Source organism: Solanum pennellii, chromosome 11 (genome assembly GCF_001406875.1).
Source record: "Solanum pennellii chromosome 11, SPENNV200".
Taxonomy (NCBI): Eukaryota; Viridiplantae; Streptophyta; class Magnoliopsida; order Solanales; family Solanaceae; genus Solanum; species Solanum pennellii.
The window spans coordinates 54,486,253-54,496,785 of NC_028647.1; the positions used below are offsets into that span (position 1 = coordinate 54,486,253).

The following is a 10,533-nucleotide window of genomic DNA, read 5'->3' on the forward strand; positions in this document are numbered from 1 at the left end:
AAGGGATTTTCCTTTTCTAATCGAGTTGAATCTACATATGATCGTGAGTTATTGGCGTTAGTTCTTGCATTACAAAAGTGGAAGAATTATCTATTGGGTCAACATTTTGTCATCACAACTGGTCATTGCAGCCTAAAATATCTCCTGAATCAGAGGATACCTACTGCCAAACAGCAACATTTGTTGATGAAGCTAATGCCATTTGACTTCACAATTGTCTGTATAGCGGGTAGTGAAAATAAAGGAGCTAATGCGCTGTCTCGTCGCCCTCAACATGTTGATCTTTTGACTCTAGCAATGTCAGATTCATTGGATTTTATAACTTTAAGGAAGCACTTGAAGCTGATCCTTATACCAAGCAACTTTTAGATCAACTCTCTGTTGACCCTTTTTCTCATTTGGATTTTACACTATTTGCCAGCCATTTATACCACAAATCTAGGTTGGTAATTCTTGATTATCCTGAGCTTAAATCCAAGAATTTTAGCCTAGGCACAAGCACATAATTCGCCAACAGGAGGTCATGAAGGATATTTGAAAACTCTCAAAAGAGTATCAGCAAATTTTTACTGGCCATGTTTCAAGCAGGATGTTAAATTGTTTGTCCATAACTATTTAATCTGTCAACAAAATAAATATGAAACTTTGTCTCCAAGTGGTCTTTTGCAGCCTTTGCTGATTCCTAATCGAGTTTGGGAAGAAATTTTCCTGGACTTTATTGCGGGTTTTCCTTCTTCAAATGGTTATGGCACTCTCCTTGTGGTGTGGATAGATTCAACAAATATAGTCATTTTCTGGCTTTATCTTATCCGTTCACTGCCAAAATAGTGGCTTCTTTGTTTTGTAGGGATATTTTCCGATTACATGGCTTACCTCGTTCTACTCTTTCAAATCGTGATGTTATCTTCTTGGGTGCTTTTTGGCAAGAGCTTTTTTTTGTCTTAGTAGTACTCGTCTTCATATGGGTACTTCTTACCATCTCCAATCTGATGGCCAAACCGAAGTGGTTAATCGGTGCGTTGAAGCTTATTTGCATCATTTTGCACATGAAAAGCCTAAATCATGGTATCAATATTTAGCTTGGACTGAGTATTCTTTCAACACGGGCTACCATTCATCAACTAACTTGACTCATTTTCAAGTTGTGTGTGGGAGGGAGACGCCACTATTACATCCTTTTGTTCCTTGTGAAACTAAACTTGCTGATCTTGAAGTGCAATTTTTGGCACGTTACCAGATGTTATAGTTACTGCGGTTCCAATCTCTTGTAGGCTCATTCTCATATGAAGTCTCAAGCAGATTCAAAGTGACGTGAATTGTCTTTTAATGTGGGTGATGTTGTTCTACTTCGCCTACGAGCTGATCGTCAGAAGAGTTTGCCCAAACATCCTAATGAGAAGTTGTCTCCTCGCTACTTTGGGCCACATGAAACAGTTCGCAAAATGGGTCATGTTGCTTACGAATTGCAGCTGCCTCCAACGGCAAAGGTACATCCAATTTTTCATGTTTCCTTGCTTTGTCCTGCTCATGGATATGTTGATATTCCATCACCTCCACCGTCACCTCTTTCGGCTAATATGGAATTCATGGTGGAGCTTGAAAAAGTTTTATGCACCGTTGGGTGAAAGGACCTGGGAGTTCAACCCTAGAATAACTCATTCAGTGGCATCATCGTCCTATTAAAGAAGCTAGTTGGGATTTGGGAAGAGTATGAATTACTAGTTGGTCAGTTTCCTTCCTTTTACCTTGAGGACAAGACGTCTTTTCGGTGGGTGGGGGGGTGGGGGTGGGGTGCACTGATACAAAACCACCTTTAAGACATATTTTAGAAAAAGGAAATGTGAACGGGGAAATAGAGAGTCTGAAACTGCAGATGAAAAAAATCAGCCAAACATTAAGTAACTGCCTCCTAGATATGCTCTAGCAGTTACCAATATTATAACTACTATCAAATTAAACTTTACAATTTTCTAGTTGTTTGTTATAGACAATATATATCCTCTCTCTCTCTCTATATATATATATATATGTGTGTGTGTGTGTGTGTGTGTGTGTGTGTGTGTGTGTGTGTGTGTGTATGTGTATGTGTATGTGTATGTGTATATGTATGTGTATGTGCATGTGTATATGTATGTGCATGTGTATATGTATATGTATATGTATGTATGTATAGTTAGGATTATTTTTAGGCAGGATTAAAGATATATTTGAATATCAGTTTCTGGGTTTATCCACTTCGTACGGACAGATTTCTTATTGTATATTGTGTTTAAGATTCTTGCTCAATCTATTATGAATAGCAAGTTCATTTCTTTCTCATTTATTTTCTTGAGTTTCCCAGCATCTAACAACTTGTTTTTTAACGGGCTGTAAGAGGGAAACAAGAGGGTTCCTTATTTTTATTTTTATTTTTTAGGTTGCACTTTTCAAACATAAATTTTACATATTTTAAACAAAAAACTACATCAAGAATAATCATTCCACCAAAATATAAAAATAAAAATAAATAGAAAAGTTTAACGAAATATCTTTGAAATGTGTATAATGGATGAAATCAAATAAAGATGAATATATCTTCACCCTTTTGAGAAAGAAACTAAGAACAATGTGTGAAAACAAAAAGAGCAAGTAAAGTTAGATTTTGGCTCTATCTTAGAAAAAAGTAAAAGAAACTAAGTGTTTAACTTATTATTAGGTGTTTTTGACTAAGTAGCTTTTTAGTTTTGGAGGTGTTTGAAAAAAAGTATTTTAAAGCACCCATTCTTAGGCAAAACAAATTGATAAAAAGTCAAAATTTAAAAAGTAGGTTGCATCTACAAGAACCATAAAGCACATTAATTGCTCCCCTCGTTTACTTTTACTTAAAATATATTCATTATTATTTGTCCAATTTGACATATCAAGAAAAGACAATAATATTTTTCATGTTTATCCTCAACATTAAATGCTCTTTCTTCAAATCATTTTTGGATTGTTTCATGATTTAAGAGGTTCTATGTAGCCTCATGTGTGGCTTTTTCTGGTATTAGGGCATGATGCCCGATCATTATCACAATATGTTGTCGATGTGTTGTTTTCACTGCTACTCATTATAATTTTCATCCAGGTTCCTCTTAATATATCTGACTACCCTATGGGCTGCCTCCCAATGAGACATTTTAGGTTGTTGCACTTGTTCCTGTGAGATCATCTAATTCCTTTGTTGTGAACTTTTGGTTGAATTCCAAAGGTGTCCATGTTGGTTTTGAACAACTCAAGCCTAGTTCTCTTATCATCGCCAAGGCATACTTCCTTTGGTTCATTAAAATAATCCTTTTGAATCTCTTAAGCAGGACAAACAAGAGAACTGCAATACCAAGATCACATATGAGTCTTGAATGCTTATGATCGCCATAAAAAATTCCTCAATGATTGTGTTGAACTTCACGGAAGAGACAGATCCACACAAGAAAAGTTGCATATTAAAACAGATCATGTACCGATCATACGAACTAAGGAACATAATATGAATCCATCTTGGGAGAAAGGGAGGTGAAGCATATCTTTCAAAGAATATTGTATAGCTGAAATAACACACTAAAAGAGTGGAAAAATTGGTCTGAGATTGAAGTGACATTTGGGAAAGGGCATTTTTTCTGTGGTAACAAACATTGCAATGAGAGCTATGAGATGAATTTTCATGGGTAAATCACATAAATATGCTATATAATAAAAATATTTACCATATATATCAACATAATTTTCTAACTAAATATAATATTTCTTTTGGAATTATAAAGATTGTACAGTCTTCGTCTCTTTCTCAGCTCTTTTTCTTCTTCTACTTTTCACTCTTCTCTTCTTCGCCTCTTGCTCAACTTTGTTCCTCTTCTTCTTTTCACTCTTTTGCTTCTTCGTCTCTTCATTTCTTTTTACTCTTCTGCTTCTTGTTTCTTTTTTTCACTCTTCTATTATTTTATCTCTTTCTCTAACTTTATTCATCTTCCTTTTCTTTTTCTTTTTTTAAAAAAAATTCTTCTTCTTTGAACTTCTGATCTAAATAACCATCCTCAAATCAAGTTTTGCCCATATATCACTAGTTTATTCAAAATTAAGATGAAAAGAGGAATAGAAAGATAGGAAATTTGTGCGAAATTACGTTTTTAAGCAGAAATTTCAAATCTTTAAAATTACAGAAGTAAGAGTTCAACATTGATGATCATTATAAAACTTCAAATTTTTAATTCATTATTTGAATTTTACGAATTTGTGATTAGTTTGGATAGGTAGTTCCTACAAATAATTGAAAATATCGTTTAGAGTTTATATGTCAATTTAAAGAGGGTTTGGTTGAATTTATAATTGATTTTAGGAGAAATATTAGGTTAAAATTCTAAAAAAGTGAAGTTTATGGAACTATATCTCAATTGTATTGATGTTGTATTAGATATGTTTCATAATTATATTAAAATCATGAACAATACATTTATGATATAAATTTCACTCCTTTTTTCATAGTGATATAAACCAAAATAATTTAAGTAAAAGCTTGTAATACATTTATAACATAGTAACAATATATATTGCAAACATCACTCTTGTTCTTAGAGATATAAACCAAAGTAACTTTTCAGAAACTTATAATACATAATTTATTCATGAATAATACAAGTTTAATTCAGTCTATAGTTATTGTCTTGTCTTTCGTTAGTTACGTTTTTCATTGTTAATTTTCTCTTCTAAGTCAACTTTAATATTGTGAAATACACTTTTAACGCAAATTTCATTCACTTTGTTGTTTATTATATGTTATTATTAGATTACTCAGTTAATTCATTATCTATATAAGTTTAATTCACTCTATAGATCATTGTCAGGTGTTTTATTAGTTACATTTTTTTTATCCATGCTTAATTCCCTCTTTTAATTCAACTTTAATATTTGTGTAATGCACTTTTAATACAAGTTAATTCATTTTGCAGTTTATTGGTTGATTTGTTATGATTGAATTACTTGTTTAATTCATTATTGATACAAGTTTTATTCAGCTTACAAATCACATAGTGCTCTTTCCTTTGCTACATTTTGCATTCATGTTTAATTCACTTCTAATCCAACTTTAATATGAGTGTAATATATGTTTAATTCAAGTTAATTCATTTGACAGTTTATTATGTCACTTTATTTGTTACGATTAGATTACTTGTTTAATTAATTATTGATACAAGTTTTATGTAGTTTACGAATTAAAATTTATATTTAAAATAAGTAATCATGTTTTAAAAGAAATCCAACTCAACATAAACTCTGGACAACAAGATCACAACATGAAGACTTGCAAAAATGTTAGGCCTTATGATAAAAAATAAAGAATAAAGAATTTTTTAGTATTTTTAGAAGTGGATTAGTTTACTATAAGAATTTAGATCATTTCTTTTGTCTTCTAATTAAGTATTAACACATATCTAGTTTTATGTATGAAATGTTATGAAATTTTTTAGTTATACATCACTACAAAACGTGTGTTAAAAAATACTGCTATAATTCATCTGTACTACATAAAAATTATAATTTGTGAGAAAAAACATTAAATGTAAGTTAAAAATAGTTATAATTCATCTGTATGACATATGTAAGTTTTATGAAATATTTTAAACAAAAGATTACATTATGAATTAGTGTTGTATTACAAATGTATTAATTGTGTATTAAATTTGTTTTAAAATTATTTTAAGTAAGTATTGCTAAATGTTGACAAAAATGGTAATAAATTTAAATATACTTAAAAGTGGTAATTATTAAATAAAAGACATTCACTTATGTAATTTTTCCATTTTTCATATGTTGAAGCAGAAGGAAACAAACAGGCCCTGGTGAAATTAGTAGCATGTGAGAGTTGTGCGAATATTTTGCGTTATAAAAAAGAGGAAAGAGAAGGATCACTCTAGATAAAAGTTGGAAAATAAATATCCAAGGAAAATGGAAAGATGTGTAAGTGATGATCAAAATAAGGTTTGATAATTCTCCATGAAGAAAAAGGAAGGAGTAGAGGGTCAAGGTTTCAACTTCATCTGATATCTGGAAAAATAATCATTACCCATTGTATTGGTTCTTGACATAGCTTCAATCTAATGAACATAAGAAAAATAAGTTTAGATGGAACAACAGACTGGAACCGAGATCCAAGAGACACTCTAATTTTTAAGTAAGAGGAGCCTACTCATATAGACTAGAAGTAGTTTGTTTTGAGATTATATAGGGATCAAGAACAAGTCTTAGTTTCATGAGACTAAGTTGTACTATTTATGTTTTTCACACGCATATACAAACATTCATTAAGGCTAATACTTGAGCACAATGTACTTACATTTAAGTCTTGGTTATTGCTTTCATCATGATGTTTAAGTTGTTGTGTCACGCCCCCAGCTACCTTCGAGACACGGACACGGGACCTAGAACCACAAGTGATCCCAAGCTAACCCTGCTGGCATGATCATGAGCATACTAAAGACAACAAACTGAATGCGGAAGCTAAACCATAATTAAAATGAAAAGGTGAGAAATACCCATATTCTATAATTGAGATATTTGAAATATTGATGAGTTTAATACAAAGAATATACTAACTATGTCTGAAATAAGCCTTTAACTGACTAGAAGTATTGGGAAAAGCCCTAGCTAAGTCTAGCAAAACTGAAACTAAATGACCAAAAGACTGAAATGAACTCATGACTCTTGTACTCGAAGAATGAGGACTCACCACTGATTATGCTGAACTGGAGATCGGGAATATATCGATCTAAGCATGATATGGATGCTAAGAACCTGAACCTACATCAGAGAAGATGTAGCGCACGTATGCGTCAATACTTGAAAGGTACTGAGCATGTAGGATAGAGTAAAGCTGAAATAAAACATAACTGAACAAGCACAAAAGCAAGTATAGTATTATGAACAGGATGTAGTGAATTCTGAGCTAACTGGATGAATTGACCAAATTTATATCATGCTGAGACTGAATAGTGAATGAACTATAAATATGGTCAATGCAATAGAGTCTGACTGAACTGTGGGAGCTACTAATAACCGATAATAAAACACATGAGTTAAATATGGAGTCCAATGTATACTCCCCATCGAAAGGACCCAATATACCCTGCCAAAGGTATAAAGGCATGCTGGCGTGATCACTAAACTCATGCCCACAGAGGGGACTTACAACCTACTTGGTTAGTAGTTCTGGGTGTTGACACCCAAATTTTGACCCTCCTCAATGATAATTAACTAGCAAGCTTCTCGAGTTTAAACATTTGTTAAAATAATTAATTTTATAAATAAGTATATAAATAAAATAAAGTAATGGTAATAAATAATTTTAGGTTATGAGTTATTTAAAATAAGGGTTTGACGCTTTTATTTTGTTTTAGCTAGCGTATATGTCTTACGCGACTATTCGCATATCATTTTACATTTTATTTTCAAAATCAAAAAATAATAAGAGTGATAATATATACTTTATCTTATATAAATATCGGGTTAGCTATTTAGCTATAACGATGTTTTTGTTTAGCCAACTATTTTGTAATCAAGTTAATTATTTTACTTTTGTTAATCTTAAGAAGCTTGTCGTTTTCTTTTAATTAATTCATCTTGTTCGAACTTTAGCTAAATTAGCGAATTAACTCATTAAGATGAATTGATTTCCCTTTCAAGCCCACTTTCTTTATCACCAAAATTGGGCCTTTTTTGATTTGTCACAGCCCACTATTCAATTTCAATCCAGCCCATTTCTCAGCTTCTTTGCTTAATTTAGCCAGCCCAACCCAAAGCTCTCCAAATCCCAGCAACAAATTATTTTCAGCCCACCTTCCGTCAAGTAATCGACCCGTCCCTTCCCCATTTCTCCCAAAGTCGGTTCAAAGCGAAAAAAAAAAAAAAGCAGAGCTGCCTCAACATTTCAACGGAAGGCAAGTCACGGCGTTATAGTGCATAGCAGCAGATCATCTCGCGTTTCAGCGCGTGAGCAACGCTTCAACGACTTCAAGGACGAAGAGCACGTCTCCTTCCAGGCGGGTACGATTTTGTGCAGCTTTCCGTGATTCCTGCTGCTGCATCGTCCTAGATATCGCAGGATTAAGACACGTCAAGCTCTAAGGACAATGGGGTTCATCCCAGCCATTCCTTTTGATCTGTCCGTCCGTATTTTGGAGGATTTGGTTCAAGAACTCGTACGGTTACAACTTGCTCATTGTTCCTAGGGGTTTTTCAAATTTCAAAATGGGATTTGGATTTGCGATTCTGCCCTTCTCCTTTTCCCCCCTTTTCCTTTCTTCCTAACCCTAAATCTTCCTCTATATAAGTTTTTTCCCTTTTTCATCAACGAAGGTTTTTTTTTGTTAAAAAAAAGGGGCGAAAAAAAACAAACTTGACTGATAGAAAAAATTCCAGGCATAATTTTAAAGGATTTTCATTTGCTGTCCGTATTTCGAATCTTGCGGTCAAGGATAGGCTCTTTGCTCGTTTCCGTCCTAGTTGCTGCCCTTAAGAAGGTGAACTCCTTCGATTCTGCTTGTCTTATTTATTTGATTATTTTACTGTTTTTTTCATAGTAGTTCTGTTCTCTGCTGGTTTCTTTGCTATCGTATGTTGAAGGTTTCTCGGCTTCTAGTGGGTTAAACTTAGTCTATTAATGTATGATGTGTGTTCCTTGTATGAATTATGCATCTCCAAACATCTATGAAGAGTGTGACGAGCTGGTTGATTTTATTTATGGGATTCAAGTGTTGTGTGTCTAGTGCTGGGTGTTGTTCTTTAAGAAGTTCCGAGATTGCCATGTTTAATCCTCCTATTTAGTTAGCTGAAAATGTGACCCTAATATGTGTGTGGGCTGTGTGCATATTGGATTTTTTATTTAGTCTAAAATCTCTATTGCGCCAAGTATTTGTGGTGAATTTTTTTTAGTGTTCACATCGTTTTATTTGTCTTAAGTATGTGTTGCTTCTTCATCATCTGCTCTTCCCCATTTTTTTTCTCTCGCTTTAATATTTGAGGTGTCTTAAGTCACTTAACAGTTTTTTTTAGCATCTGATGTGTTGCCTTTATGAGAATTATTGCCTGAAGTTGATTTTCTTGCTGGGTTAAGTTTGAAGATTTGCGGATATGCTCAAACATGTATGGTGTGGTCCAGTTTTTGGTTTATTTTTTTTAGTCGCTTGAGTGTTTCTACCGTCGTTTTGTTTAAAGCGGCTTGTCTAAATCATGCTTATGCCTTCATGCTGCTTAAACTTTAAATAATAATAAAAAAAACAAAAATGCTTAGGCTTTGCAAGTTATGGCGACATAGTTCCGAGTTTTTTTTCTTTATTTTACAAATCTGAAATTTTCCAGAACTTAGTCGTTAAAATTATTCCGAGCATGATCTCCTTTGGTTGTTAATCTTTCATTGTGAAACATGATGTTTTTTTTAATATTAATTACCTATAGCTTTGGTCATGTGTATGTGATCAACAGATTGTTCAATTATATCGCAAATTGGTGATATGCTTGAAAATTTGCATGTCATGTGTGCTTATAGTGTTGAGCTTATTCACTAGTCCTAATTCTTCATTTGAATGAATGTGTGGTGCATTTTTTTATCTCTGTAAAAGAAATTAACAGAGTTGGTGACTATGGATCAAAACCTTTTTATCCCATTTTTCTCATGATCGCCAGCAGCGAGTGATTGACCAAGTCATCTAAGTTGCTAGATTAGTTATCGATAATTTGTTATGAATTGTCACACTAAGTTACTGGTCATCATAATATTAGCCAGTCTTCTTTTATAAAATATATTAGTTTTCCTCATCCCTCGCTAATTTTTTTTATTATTATTTATGTTTGGCATGAAAATTCCTTGGGGTGGTTCACCACAAACCCATCCTCGTGTATATCAAGAGGGCCATAAAGGCCCAAATGTCTTCTATTGTATTTTGAGTCGAGCCACTACATCAACAAGATATACAAGTTCCTAAGTCAGAAGAATTCACAACAAGCCAAAGAGAAGAATTTTTCGGGCCGAGAGTCCAAATTTAATTTACATATTGTATTTTGTTATCTTTTGGCCTAAGCCCTTGTTGTATAGCTTATTATCTTTGCTAGAGTATTAGGACAGGTACATTGGGCCTAAGACTTAAAAATGAAGTGAGTCAGAGGTCCAGAAAGTCAAATGGGTTAAAGGCTCAAAACAGGTGGGTCCAAATACCGGTCCACGCAGACAGATAACCCAGTTTGGACCCAAATCTCTTTCCCTCTCTCTCTTTACTTGCTTTTAATTACTTGTTTATTTTATTTGCCGTTAGTTTAAAAGTTAGAAAAATCCAATTTCCCACAAAAACGTCACTTTTAGTTTTAACGACTCGATCAAATCGAGTAAAATGCCTAAAAGATTTTACGAATTAAAATTGATAAATAATTTTCGCTCAAACGCAATCTGAAATGATTTTTGGCTTTCATTTTTTCAAACAACTCTAAAGAGTATTTTCATCGAATTGTAAGTCTTAGCAAAATATGAAGTTA

At 33.1% G+C, this 10,533-nt stretch overlaps 1 long non-coding RNA gene and 1 pseudogene across 1 annotated transcript; both read left to right on the plus strand.

The window, feature by feature from the left end:
• The first annotated feature begins 1,442 nt into the window (after positions 1 to 1,442).
• On the plus strand, positions 1,443 to 5,997 carry LOC107003955 (annotated as a pseudogene).
• A 1,876-nt stretch (positions 5,998 to 7,873) lies between these two features.
• On the plus strand, positions 7,874 to 10,272 carry LOC114074805. Its single transcript, XR_003575087.1, has 2 exons — positions 7,874 to 8,207; positions 8,428 to 10,272. It is a non-coding gene; the product is annotated as an uncharacterized LOC114074805 (long non-coding RNA).
• The last annotated feature ends 261 nt before the right edge of the window (positions 10,273 to 10,533 follow it).